The sequence below is a fragment of the Balaenoptera physalus genome, assembly GCF_965194825.1.
Source record: "Balaenoptera physalus genome assembly, contig: HAP1_SCAFFOLD_967, whole genome shotgun sequence".
Classification (NCBI taxonomy): Eukaryota; Metazoa; Chordata; class Mammalia; order Artiodactyla; family Balaenopteridae; genus Balaenoptera; species Balaenoptera physalus.
The window spans coordinates 78751-99916 of record NW_028125823.1 but is presented as its reverse complement, the minus strand read 5'-3'; the positions used below and the strand labels follow the sequence as shown (position 1 = coordinate 99916).

General features: G+C 40.3%; 2 long non-coding RNA genes across 17 annotated transcripts in view; one reads left to right on the top strand and one right to left on the bottom strand.

The window, feature by feature from the left end:
* The window catches only part of LOC309653710, a 249284-nt gene that overhangs the window by 149379 nt on the left and 78739 nt on the right, over positions 1-21166 (bottom strand). The window lies entirely within an intron of this gene.
* The window catches only part of LOC309653708, a 50928-nt gene that overhangs the window by 9910 nt on the left and 19852 nt on the right, over positions 1-21166 (top strand). For 6 of the 10 annotated variants that reach the window (XR_014259386.1, XR_014259387.1, XR_014259388.1 and 3 more), the window contains exon 3: positions 3406-5280. This is a non-coding gene — a long non-coding RNA (uncharacterized lncRNA). Of the gene's footprint in view, positions 1-3108; positions 3204-3405; positions 5281-21166 lie in introns of those variants that run through there. The other 4 variants (XR_014259391.1, XR_014259394.1, XR_014259395.1 and 1 more) reach the window with 4 other exon arrangements.

Genomic DNA, 21166 nt, shown 5'->3' with positions numbered 1-21166 from the left:
AGTCAGAGGAGAAAACATCACCCTACTATTACCAAAAACTCTCTACTTGCAATAAGGTAGGTTGTCAACCATACTTGGTATGACTTAAAAAAGTCATACCAGGATATTGCTGACAAAGTAACAGGGGCTTTCTAGATCTTTTGCTAATCATTGTCTCATGAATTTTTTCTTTTTACTTGCTCCAGAATTTTAGAGGATAGTTGACTAGGTCTTCTCCAGAAGATAAGGCGGCATAATTTCATTATCATTGCATCATTTTCCAAAGACCCTGGCAGCTAGAATTCACCTTAAAATAATGATCTTCAAAGTGGGGTACCTCTATCTCTTGAGGTACACCAGGGCCACTTCATACAGCTGTGCAGCATAGGCCCTGGGGTGAAAGATACCTTTCACAGCTGTACGAGGGCATGGATAGGACTATTTTCCTTTCTGACCACTTCGCTTATGTTCACCATATTCTTACTTTACAAAAACAAAAGACTGCTCTCTTATCCATCCCAAATCTTACTACAGTGTGTCTCTCAAGGGCTGTGTTGCCCAATACAATAGTCACTAGTCACATGTGGATATTGAGCACCTGAAGTGTAGCTGGTATGAATTAAGATTTGCTGCTTGTATAAAATACTACAAGGAATAGTACCAAAAAAAAAAAAATGTAAAACTACCTCATTTTTAACTTTTTATATTGACTGAATGTTGAAATGATTATATTTTGGAAATATTGCATTACATATAACATTAATTTCACCTGCTTCTTTTTGCTTTTCAAACAAATTTTAAATTACATATATGGCTCACATTGTATTTCTAATGGATGGCACTTCTGCTTCCAGAGAAGTCTCCAAAATAAGGCATCAAAAATTTGCATTCAGGCTTTGTGTCTTTCCTTTTCTTCTCTTTAAGAGTGGGTATTTTGGTATTCAGTGGAGCAGTTTGGCCAATATGTTCATTCAGATATAATGTAGAGTGTGGTTATAAGAGTGATGATAATTTTACTCAAAGAAAGCATTGCTCCTGAGGGAGAGTGTTGAGAGAACCAAGCAGAGTATAGGTAAGAAACATTGGTAGCATCTTAGGTCATCCAGGTGACATGCAAGGCTCTCTGCCTTACTTAGCACTCTTCCTTAGAATTAGTGTTTATAAGTGAGATGATTGTCCTATAGTAGTCCCAGATTGACTGTAAAGACTGGATAATCAATCCTTTTGTAATTCAGGGGGTTTCTAATTCTTTGCTTTCAACAAATTTGATGGAGAACCTAAAGTTGATGATTTAAAATAACATTTAATGAGAGATTACTGTGAGATACTTTTGGCATGCAATTCAGAAGTTGAAATAATTGAATGACTTTACTATAATAAAACTATTTTCATCTATTTATGAGAACAGTGTCTCTGAGTGCTTATATCTGTAAAACCCCAAAATAGGAATTGAATCTAGATTAAATTGTATCTCTTTCTAACAATAAATAACATTCATCAATAGATTTTGAGAGATGTATCCAATAAAATTTTACTAATTATGTGTAATTATTATCAAAATTTATCATATATGGTTTCAAATTTTAACTACTGATAATTATGATAATAAAACTTTCAGGTAATTTTAATTTTTAATTTTAATTTTAAAAGACTTTCAAACATAAAAATACACTGCATTACATAAAATTCTGGGAATGGAGAATGGAGTGAAAATAATATTTCATTGAGAAAAAGGAATGATGTGAAAGGCAGTCTTTTTTATGAATGATAGTGAATTTCTAATAAATATGTTATTTTGATGGTACTGGAAACATAAGAGTCATGTGATGATTTTATTTTAAAATGTCAACATTTATAGTATAATGGAAATGACATTCTTTAAAACTACATTTCTAATGGAAAATTTTAGATGTCAACTTTCAAAAGTGGAAACAGTTTCACAGTTTTTCAAAACTCTTCTAGGGACAAAGTGAGCAAAAAGATTCAGATGACTGCCTCAGATGGCAGCTAGTCAAAACCATCTCATCTGATAGATGTAGCAGCTGAGGACCACAGGTTCTGTTCCTGAACCAGAACCCAAAGCCACATTTAGTCACTGGCTCCGCAACTCCATCCCATCTCCTACGCAAAGAGGGCACACGGGGTTCTGAGAGAAAGTCCATGTTTATTAATGACAAGGTACCTCTAAGTAAGAGGTCATCTCTTAAATGTATTTGAGTTTAGAGCTGTCTGACATCTGTGGTAGCCTGTCACCACCAGTCTCATCAGGATTCTTTCTAAGGCAATCATTTAGAAATATGAGGTGTCCATACATCTATCTCAGCAAGTTGGGTTGTGATTTATCTAACAACTGACTTCCCTAACAAAGCTGGAAGCAGCTTAGGGGGAGTAGATATTCATTGTTTTAGTTGGCTTGGGCTGGGCTGCCGTAACAAAATACCATACACTGGGTGGTTTAAACAACAGAAATTAATTTTCTCCCAGTTCTGGAGCTGAAAGTGAGATAGGGTGCCAGCATGGTCAGGTTCTGTTGAGAGTTCTGTTCCTGGCTTGCAGACAGCTGCCTTCTTGCTGCATGTGCCTGCCGAGAGAAAGCAAGATCTGGATCTGGTCTCTCTTCCTATCCTTAAGGACGTAATCCTATTGGATCAGGACCCTACCCTTATAACCTCATTTAACTTTACTTCCACAAAGCCCCTACCTCCAAATATGTCATATTAGGGGCTAGGGCTTCAACATACGAATTTTAGTTGGACACAAACATTCAGTTCCCAACAGTCATAAATCTTTATATACCTTGTTCCTAACCCAACGGATGGTACTAGTGAGCATTAATAAATTTCTGCTGAATAAATTCATATTAATTCCTTATATCAGTGTCATAGTGGCAATGTAGTACAGCAAAGAGAAAACTAGCTCTATGACCTTGGGCAAGTCATATAACATCTCTGAGCCTCAGCTTCTTCAGATGTAAAGTCTAGATAGCAACTCTTATCTTATAAATATGTTATGAGGCTTAGAAGGGAGGTGTGTCAAGGGTATGGAATCGTATGTGTGAAATAATAGCTCTATATAATACTTCTGCTTAACATTTTATAGTTTGTGAAGCACTGCTGTATACCTCATTCTACTGAATGAAGACCTGAATGCCTCAGACACTTCTAGCACCAAGCTTCATGATCTTTAAGGTCTTGGATGAACTGGTATAGTGAAAAGAAAATAAGGTAACCTTGGACTTCACTAGGTCATAATTTCTGTGTTATGCAATGAAGTAATTCACTGCATTGGTCTAACTCTCGGGGTGATCAAGAGGGCAGGTTAATAAATCTTCCCGGCAGGGAGAGGAAAATATTAGGTGTTTTAATGTCTGTTCTTTTGCAAAATTAATCAGTTACTTGCTATTTCCTTAAATAAATTATTTTTCAGAATACTTATAGCCAAAGTTTTGTAAGTCCAATCACGGACACTAGATGGCACCATAAGAACCTCACCTGCACCAATTCCTGACAGTCCAACAGCTCTTTCTCACAATTTACAGCCTGAAGATTTTTAACATAGAGTCTGGGGTGAAGAAAACTTAGAGAAAAGTTCTTTCATTTCTATGTAGAGACTATAAGTTTTCTCTCTAAGAGGTTGATCTCCTACTGTGAATAGTACGCAGAGGATCAGGACTCTCATGGGAAACTACAGACAGCGTGGATCAAGTCAGGAGACGTGGTCTGCGTCCCAGTGCCGATGCTTCGCAGCTGGTTTTCGCGGAGAAGGTCTATTTCCTGCCCCGTATGCATCTCATGGGATTGCTGGGAGGACCATGCAGAGTCATGGATGAGAACTGCCACGTGCTACAGTTAAAAACCAGGGTTCTTTCTACCTCTGCAGCCCCTCTTCCCGGGAGGCTCGTGCCTTGCACCAGCTCCGGGCCTCTGCTACCCGGGCCCCTGCCTGCTCTGTTTTCAACCACAAGCTCACTCCTCAAGCATCTGTAAAGGACTCTGACATCAGATCTGTTTTTCAACTTTCACTCAAGCAGCTGGAACTCACGCTTCTTCGTGTCCTCCACACCAGTGGTGTTCAGCTTCTCTTCAGTAGTCCTGTGGCTACTCGTCATCACCTGGAAGTGAACCCCGTAAAACCGTCAGCTTCACCTCCCATTGTTCCACAAGTCATCCCTCCTTTCCCCTCCCCACCTGCTCATCCCTTTCACTGCGATTCCAGCTCCTCCGCGTCTTCCTTCTCTCCCTGTTCATCAGCCCCCGCTTCTCTGCGCATAGAGCCCCTCTTTCTCTTCTCGCCTAGGCTCTTTAGTCTCCCACCAGCACCTACGCCTCCCTCACCCCAGTCCTCCGAGGCCTCCAGCCCTCAGGCCGCCACGGGACCAGTGCAGCCCTTGGTTTGAGGCAGGGCAGAGCGCCAAGTGGAAGAGCACAGGCGTAGAATTGTTTTATTGCTCTGACAGTAAACAGCTGCGTAAGTAACTCTGCCCACATTACTGACCCCTCTGAGCATCGGCGGTGGGTATTTTCGGGGGATGAAGACATCTACCCACAGGAGAATTAAGGGAGTTAGTAGGTAAGAAGAGATGTCCTAAAACATATTTTTATGCCTTTATCTTTTGCCTCTTCCACATATGTGACCTCCCCCTGCGATCCAGAGGTCCTTCTCTGGAGGGCAAGTGGATGAATAGGTAGGCTAGGATTATTAGAGTAAAACACAAATGAGAGGCAGGGTGTAGTTTACTTCTAAAACAGGTAACTGAGATATAAAACTAAAGGCCTGAAGAAAGTAGGGCCTAGAGATTATGCCAAAGTATACTTTGGAAACAAAACAGGGGAGAACCAGGTATACCTGCCTTCCGTTCCCCACCACAAGCAGAAAGGATCATGGGGACCACGGAGGAGGGGCCTCAAAGGAAACGGGCAGGGAGGGCGGAGGAGCTGGGTTGTCCCTGTATGGTCAGCCCCCCACGATGGCGGCTCCCTTGCTCGCTGTGCGTCCCCTGCCTGACCAGTCCCTGCCTCACCGACCCCTACTCACCTGACTGACCTTCCCTCCTCAGTACATGGCTGCATGCTCGCCCCGGCCCAGCTGGGAACGCTCATTAGATCAGAACGTCCGCACCTTGCTGGCTCATCAAAGGGGCGGTGAGGGGCAGGCTCCCATGCTGGTTTCCCTGGTAACCGATGAGCCACGCTGACGTCAATTCCCCCTGTAACTGGTAACCTCCCTCTCCCCGTGGTAGTGAAGACGGCCGCTGTCTGCCCCACAGGGTGGGGAGTCACGCCCGGACCTCGCTTCCCACAGGTAAGATCCTCCTATCCATGAACACCATTGATGTCTCCGTCACTGATTCTGGGGTCCTTCTACGGTCTTCAAGCTGGGCAAACACTGGGCTTACAAGCCTGCGGGGTGCAGCCCAACAGTCCCTTTTCAAGAGTCCTACACTCACCTAATCAGGAAACCTAGGTGGGTCCCTTAACCCCCAGAAGCAGGGATGTGGAAAGAAAATCCACAGCATATATATAGTCATTTAGCCCTCGAAACAACTCCACAAAACCACTGTTACCCACGTAAAACAACACCACAAGACTATTATTGGCCCCATTTTACTGAATAGGAAAGTGACAGGATTTTGACTCAGGCCAGCTGACTTCAAAGGCCGTGCCCTTAACCATCACCCTACACAGCCTTTCAGTAAACATCAGTTCCCTACACCCACCCCAACCCCACCTCTACTCAATGCCAGGGTTAGGAAGCTGAGTTAGGAAAGGTAGGCTGCCGTGTGTTTCATGCTGTTACGGTTTAAGGTCTAAACTCAGCTGGGCCTTCGGTTCTGCTTCATCTCCTGTTGTTTGTGCTTCGTCGGCTCCCTTCACCAGGCCCTGCAATGGGCCTAAACCCTCCACCTTCCCTGCCCCGCTCACCTCCAGCAGTAAACTCACCTGTGATTCATAGACAAAATCAGTGCCGTTAGGGGTGGACTCTTGCAGCTTCCCTCCTTCCCTCAACTAACTTATCTTCAAGGGAAGCCTCTCCTCCTATCCAACCAGTTTTCGAAGGAGAGGTTCCTCTCTCTCTCCTCTTTCAGACCGCTCCCTCCTTTGCTCTTGCACCCCCTCCAGGAGTTCTCTCAGGTGTCTCTTTTTCCAGTATGTTCAGCCTTCCCCCTCTCTGCTGGGTCCTTTCAGCATATAAACAAGGTAAGGTCTTTCCTCTCCTTCATGTCATTTCCATCCATAATTGTCCTAGATGTCAGAAATTTCCAAGCACCAGTCCCTGAACTCTTCCTAAGTAGTGATGAAATCTCACTAATTCATGATAAAAAGTTGAGCAAATAAGGATAATATAGGGAGTTTCTCATTAAACTAAAGTAATTCAATTTAAATGATTTTTTGTTCTGAAATTATGACTTTTTTTAAAATGTTCTGTTATTCTTTGTATAGGAGGCCCTCTGCATCTGTGGGTTCCATGTCCTCGGATACAGAAGGCCGACTGTACCACACCATTTAATACAAGGGACTTGAGCACCCGTAGAGCTTGATATCCTTTGGGGGTCCTGGAACAGATCCCCCAAGGATCCCCAGGGATGACTGTATGCCACCTATCAGAAGTGTGAAGACTTCACTTGAGCAACGAACAACCCTCTTTGCTGTAAGACGTTGAGATTTGGGGCTTCTTTTTTACTGTGCATAACCTAGCCAAGAAGTCCTCAAACTCTTTGGTCTCTGAACATCTCTACACTCTTTACACTCTTAAAAACTATTAAGGACCTGTATTGACTGTGTTTCTTTACTTTCTGTCTTCTCAATGCTCTGGCAGCTGGGACCTTGCTAGTGCAGGAGAGACTGCTCCTTTGAGGACTAGCTAATTCCTAGAGATGACAAACTCCCCCCTTGTGAATATACCTTTCATGTGCAAGCTAACCAATCCAAAACCATACCCCTCCGCCCCCATTACCACCCCCTTTACCCAGCTCTCACAGGGCTCTTATACTTTGGGCCAATACAGCGATATGTTGTTTTACTGCACTTCACAGATACTGCATTTTTTACAGATTGAAGACTTGTGAAAAACCTGCATTGAGCAAGTCTATTGGTGCCATTTTTCCAGCAGCATTAGTTTTTAATTAAGATATGTACATTGTTTTCTTAGACATAATGCTATTGTACACTTAATAGACTACAGCATAGTGTAAACATAATGTTTATATGTACTGGAAACCAAAAAATTCGTGTGACTTGCCTTATTGCCCCATTTGCTTTATTGCAATAGTCTGGAACCAAACCAGCAGTATCTCCGAGGTATGCCTGTGCTCACCTGTCCTGGTCACCTCAGGGCCAGATCCAGGAAACCCTAGGACAGCCCCTACACCTAAGAGCCTGCTGAAATTATTCAAACTAGCCAACCCTAAACCTGCTTACCCTGCCTTGCCTGTTCCTTTCTGCGAAAACCACAATAAGGCTCTCACCCATGCTTTCCCCTCACTCCTTCAACCTTCTGACTGACTAGTGCTTCCCGGGTGGCCCTGTGCGGCCCTGTGTGACATGGCAGGCCTCCTACTCTTGGGAACAGACTTCCCTTTAGTGACAGTCATCTCCTGGTCTATTGACCTAACCATACCTAAGTAATAATAAAGCCAACATTTTAAAACAGGACCTCAGTGGGCTTTTGTTTATGTGGGTTCTATATATTGATATTTACTGTTTTAGATATTAAAACTGAGAAATTTTAAAAATATGTAAATGAATCCATTATACATTAGCATAGTAATATCTTAATGAAAAATATATTTTCTAGAACAAAAAAATAGCTGTGAGAAGAGTAGCACTGTTTCAGTTTTTACAAATCTCTTTAATGTCTGGCTAAGCAGAATAAAGCTGGATTTTGGGGTCTGCTTCTGCATTCAAAGAGCTGCAGTATCACATTCTGGAAAACTCCACAATACACTCATAAGAGATTGAGAATGAAAAAGGCAAATAACATTTTAGCATTTAATCATTGATTTTGAAACTGACCTCATAGACCCACGGAAAATGTCCCCAGACCACACTTCGAGAATGCTAACCTACACAATATTGACTAATACAAACAAGTTTTTTAGAATTTAATTTTTTTCCAGTTGTATTGAGATATAAATGACATAGAGTACTGTATAAGTTTAGGTGTCCAGCATAGTGATTTGACTTACATACATCATGAAATGATTATCATGGTAAGTTTAATGAGTATCCATCATCTCATATAAACACAAAATTAAAGAAATAGGGAAAAAAACATTTTTTCCTTATGATGAGAACTCTTAGGATTACTCTCTTAACAACTGTGATATGTATAGTACAGCAGTGTTAATTATCTTTATCACGTTGTACATTACATCTCTAGTACTTATTTATCTTAGGACTGGAAGTTTTGTAACTTTTGACTGCCTTCACCCAATACCCCACCCACACCCGTGCCTCTAGTAACCACAAATCTGATCTCTTTTTCCATGAGTCTGTTTGTTTGCTTTTGAAGTATAATTGACCTACAACACTATGTTAATTCCTGATATATAACATAGTGAATCAATATTTCTATACATTTCAAATTGATCACCACGATAAGTCTAGTTACCATCTGTCACCATACAAAGATATTACATAATTGTTTACTATTTTCCCCACACTGTACATTTCATACCCATGACTCATTTATTTTGTAACTAGAAATGTGTACCTCAGTCCCCCTCACCTATGTCTTATCTCCCCCTCAACTCCTCCCCTTGGCAATGACATGTTTGTTCTCTGTATCTATGACTCTGTTATGTTTGTTCATTTGTTTTGTTTTTTAGATTCCACATGTAAGTGATATCATAATTTGTCTTTCTCTGACTTATTTCACTTAGCATAATACCCTCTAGACCATCCATGTTATCACAAATGGCAAGGTTTCATTCTTTTTATGGCTGAGTAATATTCCACTGTGTGTGTGTGTGTGTGTGTGTGTGTGTGTGTGTGTGTATGTGTGTATCCATTCATCTGTTGATGGGCACTTAGGTTGCTTCCATATCTTAGCTATTGTAAATGATGCTGCTATGAACATAGGGTTGCATATATCTTTTCTAATTACTGTTTTTATTTGCTTTGGATAAATATCCAGAAGTGGAATTACTGGATCATATGGTAGTTCTATTTTTAATTTTTTGAGCAATTTCCATAATGTTTTCCATAGTGGCTACACCAATTTACATTCCTACCAACAGTGCACAAGGGTTCTTTTTTCCAATCCTTGCCAATACTTGTTACTTGTTGTCTTTCTGATAATAGTCATTCTGACAGATATAAAGGGGATATTTCATTGTGATTTTGGTTTGCATTTCCCTGATGATTAGTGATGTTGAGCATCTTTTCATGTGTCTGTTGGCCATCTGCATATTTTCTTTGGAAAAATGTCTATTCAGATCCTCTGTCCATTTTTTAATTGGGTTGTTTTTTTGATGTTGAGTTGTATGAATTCTTTGTATATTTTGGATATCAACCCCTTATCAGCTACAGTAAGTCCCCTGCTTACAAACAAGTTCCTTTCTGAGAGTGCATTCATAAGCCCAATTTGTTCGTAAGTCCAGCAAAATTAGCCTAGGTACCCAACTAACACAATCGGCTATATAGTACTGTACTATAATAGGTTTATAGTACCTTTCACACAAATAATACATAAAAAACAAACAAAAAAAATAAAGAAAACATTTTTAATCTTACAGTATGTTTCCTTGAAAAGTACAGTAGTACAGTACAACAGCTGGCATCGAGGGAACAGGCAAGAAGAGTTACTGACTGGAAGAGGGGGAGGAGGTGGGAGAGGGTAGAGCTGAAGGATCGTCAGCAGTAGAAGACTGAGGGCAAGCTGCAGTTTCACTCATGCCTGATGTTGATGGAACGCACATTCACACCTTTGAAAGTTCAAAACTTGAAGGCTTGTATGTAGGGGACTTACTGTATGTCATTTGCAAGTATCTTCTCCCATTTAGTAGGCGGCCTTTTCATTTAGTTGATAGTTTCCTTATGTGAAAAGTTTTTAATTTGATGTAGTCCCATTTGTTTATTTTTGCTTTTGTTTCCCTTGCCTGTGGAGACATATTCAAAAACAATATTACTAAGACCAATGTCAAAGAGTATACTTCTTACTTTTTCTTTTAGAAGTTTTTTTTTTTTTAAAGTTATACACTTTATTTATTTATTTATTTATTTATGGCTGTGTTGGGTCTTCGTTTCTGTGCGAGGGCTTTCTCTAGTTGCGGCAAGTGGGGGCCACTCTTCATCGCGGTGCGTGGGCCTCTCATTATTGCGGCCTCTCCTGTTGCGGAGCACAGGCTCCAGACGCGCAGGCTCAGTAGCTGTGGCCCACGGGCCCAGCCGCTCAGCGGCATGTGGGATCTTCCCAGACCAGGGCCCGAACCCGTGTCCCCTGCATTGGCAGGCAGACTCTCAACCACTGCGCCACCAGGGAAGCCCACTTTTAGAAGTTTTATGGTTACAGGTCTTACATTTATATCTTTAATGCATTTGAGTTTATTTTTGTGCATGGTGTGAGTTGTCCAGTTTGCTTCTTTTGCATGTAACTGACCAATTTTCCCAACACCATTTATTGAAGAAACTGTCTTTTCCCCATTGTATATTCTTTCCTCCTTTGTTGTAGATTAATTGCCCATATAACTGTGGGTTCATTTCTGGGCTGTCTTTTCTTTTCTACTAATTTATATGTCTGTTTTTGTGCCAGTACCATGCTGTTTGGATTACTGGAGCTTTGTAGTGTAGTTTAAAACCAGAGATTGTGATCTCTCCAGCTTTGTTCTTCTTTCTCAATATTGTTTTGGCTATTTGGAGTCTTTTGTGTTTCCAGAAATTTTTTTAAATTATTTGTTCTAGTTCTGTGAAAAATGCCATTAGTATTTTGATAGGGATTGCATTGAATCTGTAGATTGCCTTGGGTAGTATGGTCATTTTTAACAATATTAATTCTCCCAATCCATGAGCATGATATATCTTTCCATCAGTTTGTGTCATCTTCAGTTTCTTCAGTGACAAGTTGGTTGTTTAGTAGCGTATTATTTAGCCTCCACATGTTTATGTCTTTTGCAGTCTTTTTTCTTGAAGTTGATTTCTAGTCTCACAGTGTTGTGGTCAGAAAAGTTGCTTGATAGGATGTCAATCTTTTTAAACTTACTGAGACTTGTTTTGTGGCCTACAATATGACCTATCCTGGAGAACATTACATGGACACTTGAAAAGAATGTGTATTCTGCTGCTTTTGGATGGAATGTTCTATGTATACTTGTTAAGTTCACTTTGTCTAATGTGCTGTTTTAGGTCAGTGTTTCCTTATTGATTTTTTATCTAGATGATCTGTCCATTGATGTAAGCAGGGTTTTAAATTCCCCCATTATTACTGTGTTATTGTCAATTTCTCTTTTTATGTCTGTTAATATTTGGTTTATGTATTTAGGTACTCTTATGTTGGGTGCATATATATTTAAAATTATCATATTTTCTTCTTAGATTGATCCCCTTATCATTCTGTAATGCCCTTCTTTGTCTCTTGTTATGATCTATCTTGTCTGAAATAAGTATTGCTACACCCTGGCTTCCTTTTTGTTTCCATTTGCATGAAATAGCTTTTTTCATTCCCTCACTTTCAGTTCGTGTGTGTCTTTAGATCTCTTGTAGAGAGCATATATTTGCGTCTTGTTTTGTATCTATTCAGCCACTCTTTTATTTTTAAATTTAATTAATTTATTTATTTATTTATGGCTGTGTTGGGTCTTTGTTTCTGTGCGAGGGCTTTCTCTAGTTACGGCAAGTGGGGGCCACTCTTCATCGCGGTGCGCAGGCCTCTCACTTTCGCGGCCTCTCTTGTTGCAGAGCACAGGCTCCAGACACGCAGGCTCAGTAATTGTGGCTCATGGACCTAGTTGCTCCACGGCATGTGGGATCTTCCCAGACCAGGGCTCGAACCTGTGTCCCCTGCATTGGCAGGCAGATTCTCAACCACTGCGCCACCAGGGAAGCCCCACTCTGTCTTTTGATTGGAGCATTTAGTCCATTTACATGTAAAGTGATTATTGATAGGTATGTACTTATTGCAATTTTGTTAATTGTACGGGGGTTATTTTTGTAGTTCTTTTTTGTTCCTTTCTTCTTCTTTTGCTCTCTTTCCTTGTGATTTGATGACTATCTTTAGAGTTATGTTTGGATTTCTTCCCCTTTTTTTGGTGTGTGTATTATTATAGATTTTTGATTTGTGGTTACCATGAGGTTTATATATAGCAATCTATATATTTACCTGATTGTTTTAAGTTGCCAATCTCTCAAGTTCAAACACATTTTTAAAACCTGGGATTTTTACTCCCAGTCCTCATGTTTACTGTTTTTGACATCATGTTTTACATCCTTTTGTTTTGTGTATTCCTTAACTACTTATTGTGGATATAGATGATTTTACTACTTTTGTCTTTTAACGTTCCTACTAGCTTTATAAGTAATTGATTTACTACCACTACTGTACATTTGTCATTACCAATGAGATTTTTCCTTTCATAATTTTCATGTTTCTAGTTGTGGCCTTTTCTTTCCTGCTTAGAGAAGTTCCTTTAACATTTCTTGTAAGGCTGTTTCAAGGTGATGAACTCTTTTAGCTTTTGCTTGTTTGTAAAACTTTTGATCTCCCTTTCAAATCTGAATGATAGCCTTGAGGGGTAGCGTATTCTTGGTCATAGGTTTTTTGTTTCATCACTTTAAATATATCATATCACTCCCTTCTGGCCTGCAGAGTTTCTGCTGAAAAGTCAGTTGATAGTCTTAGGGGAGTTCCCTTGTATGTAATTTGTTGTTTTTTCTCTTGCTATTTTTAATATTCTCTCTTTAATTTCTGCCGTTTTAATTACAATGTATCTTAGTATGGTCCTCTGTCAGTTGATCCTGTTTGGGACTCTGTGATTTCTGGACCCGAACGTCTGTTTCCTTTCCCAGGTTAGGGAAGTTTTCAGCTGTTATGTCTTCAAATATGTTATCTGCCCCTTTCTCTCTCTTCTCCTTCTGGGACCCCTATAATATGAATGTTAGTATGCCTGATATTGTACCAGAGGTCTCTTAAGCTGTCGTCATCTCTTTTTATTCATTTTTCTTTTTTTCTGTTCAGTTCGAGTGATTTCAACTACTCTCTCTTTTAGTTTGTTGATCCATTCCTCTGTATCATCTAATCTACTGTTCATTCTTTCTAGTGTAGTTTTTATTTCACTTATTGTATTCTTAAGCTCCATTTCATCTTTCTTTATTTTTCCTTTTTGTTAAACTTCTCACTGTATTTGTTTATTCTTCTCCCAAGTTCTTCGAGCATCTTTCTGTTTTTTTTTTTTTTTTTTTTTTTGCCTATGCCATGCAGCATGTGGGATCTTAGTTCCCTGACTAGGGATTGAACATGCGCACTTTGCAGTGGAAGTGTGGAGTTTTAACCACTGGACCACCAGGGAAGTCCCTCGAACATCTTTATGATCAGTACTTTTGAACTTTTTATTGTGTTGATTACCTAGCTCCATTTCTCTTAGTTCTTCTTCTGGGGTTTTATCTTATTCCTTTGTTTGGAACATATTTCTCTGTTGCCTCATTTTGCCTAATTCTCTGTTTTTATTTCTATAGGTTGGTTACTTTTCCCAATCTTGATGAGTGGCCATTTGTAGGAGATGTCCTATGCATTTCAGCAGTGCACTCCCCTCTGGTCACCAGAGCTATATGCTCTCGGAGTGCTCCCTATGTAGGCTCTGTGGGCCCATTACTCTGAACTCTTTCTCAGGTAGATTGCCTATCTCCACTTCACTTGGTTCTTCTTCTGAGGTTTTATCTTATTCCTTTGTCTGAAACATAGTCCTCTGTCACCTCATTTTTTCTGAGTTGCTATTTGTATTTTATATATGTGGTAGATTAGTCACGTTTCTCAACCTTGGAGAAGTGGCCTTTTATAGGAGATGTCCTATGCATCCCAGCAGTGCACTCCCATCTCATTACCCAAGCTATATGCTTGGTGGTTCCCCCTAAGAGGGCTGCATGGGTCCTTCTGTTGTGTTAGGCTGACTATGTGGGCGGTCTGGTAGGTTTGGTTGGCCCCTAGTCCAGTTGGTTGCCAGGCCCTGCCTTCTGTGGATGCTGTTGGCTGCTGTTTAGTGGTGCCTGGTTACAAGGCAGCTGGTTGCAGAACCCTAGGTGGCCCCAGGGCTAGTGTTGGCTCAGTGGTGGGCAGAGTCAGGGTCCAAAAGACTGGGGTGGTTGCCCACCCACTTGCAGGTGAAGCCAGATCCTGCAGTTAGTGCCAAACTACTTGCAGGCAGATCTGGTTCCTGGAATCTGGCTGCAGGCCTAGGGATCCCAGAGCTTGTTTCAGATTGTTGGGAGGGGGAAATTTCCTGACACAGTTGTGTATGGGGTCCAGGATGTTCCAGAGATTGCACTGACCTGCTAATGGGCAGGGCCGGGGTTCAGCTGGTTCCAGGGTAGGCTCTGGCTTGCTGCTGGTAGGCTCAGTCTGCAGGCTGTGGGATCATAGTTTTCTGCTGCTGGTGTCTGCCCTCTGAGTGAAGCTGGTCTAGAGGCTAGTGCAGGCTTGCTGGTAGGAAGGCCAGTGCCTGCCCACTGGTGGGTGGAGTTGGATCTTGGCCCACTGGTGGGCAGGGTCATGTCTAAGGGTATTTCTAGAGATGGCTGTGGGCTCAGGAAGTCTTTAGGCAGCCTATCTGCTGATGGTTAGTGCTGTGTCCCCACCCAGTTAGTTATTTGGCCTGAGGTGTCCCAGCACTTGTGCCTATAGGCTGTTGGGTGGGGCCAGGTCTTGGCATTAATGAACCAAGATGGTAGCCACCAACAGCAGTGTTCAGGTGTTTGAGTGTCCCCCAGTATGTCTGCCACCAGTGTCTATGCCCCCAGGGTGAGCCATAGCTGCTCCCTGCCTCTCTAGAAAACTCTCCAAGACCAGCAGGTAGGTCTGGCCCAGGCTTCTATCAAATTACCTAGCCCAGGGTCCCAGTGCATATGGGATTTTGCATGCCCCCTTTAAGAGTGAAGTCTCTATTTCCCCCAGTCCTGTGGGGCTCCTGCAATTAAGCCCCCCTGGCCTTCAAAGCCAAATGCTCTGGGGGCTCCTCTTCCTGGTGCTGAACCTGACACGGGGAGCTTGACATGGGGCTCAGAACTCTCACTTCCATTGAAGAACCTCTGCAATATTATTATTCTCCAGTTTGTGAGTTGCCCACACAGAGGGAATGAGATTTAATTATATCGTGAGTCCACCCCTCCTACCTGTGTCGTTGTGGTTCCTTCTTCTTTTTTTTTAAATTTCTTTGTTTTATTTATTTATTTTTGGCTGCATTGGGTCTTCGTTGCTGTGCACGGGCTTCCTCTAGTCACAGCAAGCAGGGGCTACTCTTCATTGCAGTGTGCGGGCTTCTCATTGCGGTGGCTTCTCTTGTTGTGGAGCACAGGCTCTAGGTGTGCGGGCTTCAGTAGTTGTGGCTCATGGGCTCTAGAGCGCAGGCTCAGTAGTTGTGGCGCACGGGCTTAGTTGCTCCACGGCATCTGGGATCTTCCTGGACCAGGGCTTGGACCTGTGTCCCCTGCACTGGCAGGTGGATTCTTAACCACTGCACCACCAGGGAAGTCCCGTGGTTCCTTCTTTATGTCTTTAATTGTAGAAGATCTTTTCTGGTGGGCTTTTGCATCGATGATTGTTCTGCAGATAGTTGTGATTTTTGTGTGCTTGTGAGAGGAAGTAAGCTCAGGGTTTTTCTATTTTGCCATCTTGGCTGCTCTGTTCTTCCTCATCATAAAAGGCCACCAACCTTATTGGATTAGGGACCCACCCTTATAATCTCATTTAACCTTACTTATCTCCCTAAAGGCCCTGTCTCTAAATACAGTCACATTGGTCATAGGGCTTCAACCTATGAATTTTAGACTGGGGCAGGGGACACAATTCAGCGCATAACAGGAGGTGAAAATTGAAAACAGTGAGTGTGAGGGGAAAAATAACCAAGGCAAAGTGATATAATGTGTTACCAGGCTGGCTACCACTTCATACAAAACTTCAAAAAAAGATAAAGAAAAGGCTGGTCATTGCTTGGCACATTGGACTCTTCCAGAAGGGCTGCAAGAAAGAATTCCATCTCAGACTATTCCATGGTAGGAAGATGCTACCTGCCTGACTTGCCACCCCCCATCCCCGCCTCCTATTTCCTGTAAGTCAAGGTTCACCCCCATGGAAAGCTAACTCACCATATTACACGTGTGGTGTCATCAAGCCTTTCAGTGGCCACTCAGGAGGCTAGATTCCATTCTGCATGGTGTAGCATTTCATCCAAACCCAGAAGTTAGGGAGGGAAACAGCATGTGAGACTCCAAGCCTGGACCTTTAACCCAGACTTCAGCCAGTCTGACAAATGCAGCAAAAGTGGTGCTGGAGGGGGCACAGTCTAGGAGTTCAGCCATGTCTTTTGAAGGAAGGAGTCAGTTAAGACAGTCAGAGGTGTCTGATTCAGAACTACTACTGTTCTATCTAAGTACAGAGGTGGCTATCCTAAAGTCACAACATTTCCTGAAAGGAGCACAATCCTGAATGAAGGTCATTGGGAAAGTATATTTTGAAAGTCATAGAAACAATAATTACATTTTAAATGAAATGTAATGAAAGTATTTAATAACTGAATAATATAATTCATCCAATTTGAACCTTGACAGATGAGTCTTAGCCTATAACAAATATTACATTTGATATACTCTGTATCCAACTGTTAATGCTTGTTACTACACTGTATCCTTCAGATTTGCTTAAAAACCAATGGAGTAAATTATACTATAGTTTATTTTTCGCATGAAACATGTGAAACATCAAATTGCTGTGAAAAGTGTGAGAACTCAAGATACATGCAGAATGGCAGTCAAATTGAGAGCTGTCTTATCTCATCCAGGTAATTTTTAATTAAAGTGACATTGGGAAATGAGAAGGGAGATGACATGGGTTATACTTATTACAGGCCATCATGCCCTTGCTGTTTTAAAGAACAAAAATATATGACCTCTACTAGTTGACACTCAATAATAAGGAATGTCATGACTGCCTGCCAAATAGTCTTAAATACTGAACTGTAGAACATCTTCATTGCCATTACATCTTTTATGAGCTTTCAAATTACTTATTCCTGTTGTATTCATTGTTAGTTTCTAGGTTTATCACACGCATGTGTGTGTGTTTGTGTGTGTTTTGTGTTTAGGGAATGGAGCAGTTATTTCAAGTGGCTTATGGGAAGAGAGCAGACATGCTCAGCCAACCATATTAAATCTGTCCAAAGAATTGAAAATGTATATATAAGTTGTCACCTCCAAAGTAAACTGGAGTCAATGACAGAGTAGACAGGGATAGCCAGGCAGGTATGTGTTAGGTGTGGCCACAGGAACAGCATTCCCAATGGCCTTAACATCTGTAAAGCATACCTACAAATTCTGTGAACCAGAGGCAGATAATTAAGATGATAGTTCTGACGGCCAGAAGTCACACAAAACTCTGAGATCCACACACAGTACATCACGTCTCCTCAGTTAGAAATTTGTTCTTTTACTGATACCCGAGCACCCATGACCTCCAACTATCAATCTGTAGCCCCATCTTCTCTATCAAGTTCCAGACCATATATTCTACCTCGAAGTTCCACCTCAAAATCATCATGCCTCAAACTGAATCTGTCACAAGTCTCACAAACCTGCCATTCCTTCTATATTTCCTATCCTAGTTGATGATATTGCAAGTCACTTATTCTCTTAAGTTAGCCATTTAATTCATCCTTTCATAAGTAGGTTTTGGTGGTCGGCACTGGGGATATAACAGTAAACACAGCGAAATCCCTTTCCTTATGAATCTTATATTGTACTGGTGAAATGGGCACTAGGTAAAACACACAGGGGGGTGTGTGTGCACGCACGTGTGCATGTGTGTGTGTTAGTGTCAAGCTCTATGGGAAAAAAAATAAAGCAGAGTAAAGGGATAGTGAATGACAAAATATGCTATTTTATATAGGTTATCAGAAAAGTCCCAGTTTTATTAAATTCCTCTCCCTTCTTCACCTCCTGTGTCCAATTGGTCATTAAGCCCTGCCATTGATCTCCCTGCCCCTGGTGTCTCTCCTCCATCTCACTCCATTTTCCATGCTTCCATCCAAGTCATTCTTTTAAAATTCAAATGACTGTTCCTATTGACGATTATTGATGTGACGTTCCACTTTCTTCATGATTTGGTCCATCCTACCTTCTAAACTATAATATCTACACTCTTCAGTTGCCTGTGAGAATTAATTTCTCCACCTATATTGGTTCCAAATGTAGATAGGAATAAAACAGCTTTATCAATATTTGTTTTCCATTAGTCTCTCAATTATAATATGATCTCCTTTGGGTAAAGACTATACCATCATTCTTTATGTCCCCACACCTGGCCTGGTTCCTGGCACAGAGTTAGTAACAAGTAAATATTTGCTTGGTTCGTTTGAAGTGCAAAAAAAAATTTCTATTGAAATTAAATTTTCTTCTTCTTCCAGTAGAAGCTAGCTCTGGCAGAATTTCAGAGTGTCTAATTGTTACCTGATTATCCAGAGCTTTATAACTGTTGCCCTTGGAGACATCCCAGCAGAGTGATATTATCTAGACCACCAGGTGATAGGAAATTTTGTTCCCCAGGTGTCATAATAATTCCTAGTGAGTCCTTCCCAGAATTTAGCTTTGTGAACTCCAGGTGAGCTTGTCAGTTCTGCATGCACTCTGAAATTCTTGACAAAGGAGAGGGTGGAGGTTGACAGAGCCCGTGTTTTTGTAAAGCTCTCATCTTTCTGACGTTATCTAGGGCAGGGTAATAACTGAAGTGGTGACTTGACTGAGAAGACTCTTATATGAGGATTTTTGTTGTAGACTATGTCTTCTCCATAACCCAGTAGTGAACAGTGGTTAAAGACAAAAACCAAAATCAAAAAAACCCAAAGCAAAATAATAAAAAAAAATTCTTGCTTTACTGTAATTCTGGTGACATCAGCAGAGAAAAGTTCAAAGCCAATTTTAATCATTCATATAGCATCCTCAAAAGATGAAAAATTAAACCAGCAGTTTACTATCTTCTAGAGATCACAGTGACATCAAAAATAGAACTCAGGTCTTCTGACTCCCAGTATGTATTTATTTTTTAAAGTAAATGTACATAGGAATTATTTGGATAAAATGTAAAAAGTACTTCAGATGGCCCTGTAATGACTTTAAGATACTAGGGGAAAACACTTTGAAAGCTAAATAAATTAATAGTGAATTTCAGATGTTTGTAAATTTAACTATTAGATAACTCTCATTTCTGTCCAACAAAATAAGCATTTAAAAATAAATATTAATAAATATCATTTACCCTTATGAACATATTAAACTTTGAATGTTTGAATGATTCTTCAATTATATTGATAGCAATTATTGATTTTTAGCAGGAGGAAGAACATTCCCTTAACTGAAACAAATAATGGAAAACTACCCATGGAGGGAAAATATATTTTTAGCTCAGGGATATGAGAGGTAGAAGATGTTTTTCAACTCAGTGTAGGTATTGGATCAATGCTATATTTGAAAGTTTTTAAAATTAAATTTATTTTATTTTTAATGATGTACAGTTGATTTACAATGTTGTGTTAGTTCCTGGTGTGTAACAAAGTGATTCAGTTATATATATATATATATATATATATATATATATATATATTCTTTTTCATAGTCTTTTCCATTATAGGTGATTACAAGATATAGTTCCCTGTGCTATACAATAAATCCTTGTTGTTTATCTATTTTATATATAGTAGTTTGTATCTGCTAATCCCAAACTCCTGCTTTATCCCTCTTCCACCCCCTTTCCCCTTTGGTAACCATATGTTTGTTTTCTATGTCAGTGAGTCCATTTCTGTTTTGAAAATAAGTTCATTTGTATCATATTTTAGATTCCACATATAAGTGATATATGATATTTGTATTTCTCTGTTGGGCTTACTTCACTTAGTATGATCATTTCTAGGTCCATCCATGTTGCTATAAATGGCATTATTTCATTCTTTTTAATGGCTGAGTAATATTCCATTGTGTATCTGTGTGTGTGTATGTATGTGTGTGTGTGTATGTGTGTGTGTATATATGTGTATATATATATATATATATATATATATATATATACCACATCTTCTTTATCCATTCATCCATCAGTGGACACTTCCGTTTCCTCCGTTTCTTGGCTGTTGTAAATAGTGCTGCTATGATCACTGGGGTGAGTGTATCTTTCCACATTCGTGTTTTCATCTTTTCTGGATATATACCTAGTAGTGGGATTGCTGGATCATATGGTAACTCTATTTTTAGTTTTTTAAGGAACCTCCATACTGTTCTCCATAGTGGCTGCACCAATTTACTTTCCCACCAACAGTGTAGGAAGATTCCCTTTTCTCCACACCCTCTCCAGCATTTGTTATTTGTAGACTTTTAAGATGATGGCCATTCTGACTGGTGTGAGGTAAGATCTCGTAATTTTGATTTGCATTTCTCTAATAATTAGTGATGTTGAACGTCTTTTCATGTGCTGTTGGCCGTCTATATGTCTACTTTGGAGAAATGTCTGTTTAGGTCTTCTGTCCATTTTTTGATTGCGTTGTTTGTTTTTCTGTTGAGTTGTATGATCTGCTTGTATAGTTTGGAAATTAATCCCTTGTCAGTTGCATCATTTGCATATATTTTCTGCCAGTGTGTAGGTTGACTTTTCATTTTGTTTATGGTTTCCTTTGCTGTGCAAAGCTTATAAGTTTGATTAGGTCCCATTTGTTTAATTTTGCTTTTATTTCTGTTGCCTTGGGAGACTGACCAAGAAAACATTGCTATGATTTATGTCAGAGAATGTTTTGCCTATGTTCTCTTCTAGGAGTTTTATAGTGCCCTGTCTTATATTTAAGTCTTTAAGTCATTTTGAGTTTATTTTTGTTATGGTGTGAGGATGTGTTCTAACTTCGTTGATTTACATGCGGCTGTCCAGCTTTCCCAGCACCACTTACTGAAGAGACTCTTTTCTCCACTGTATATTCTTGCCTTCTTTATCGAAGATTAATTGACCATAGGTG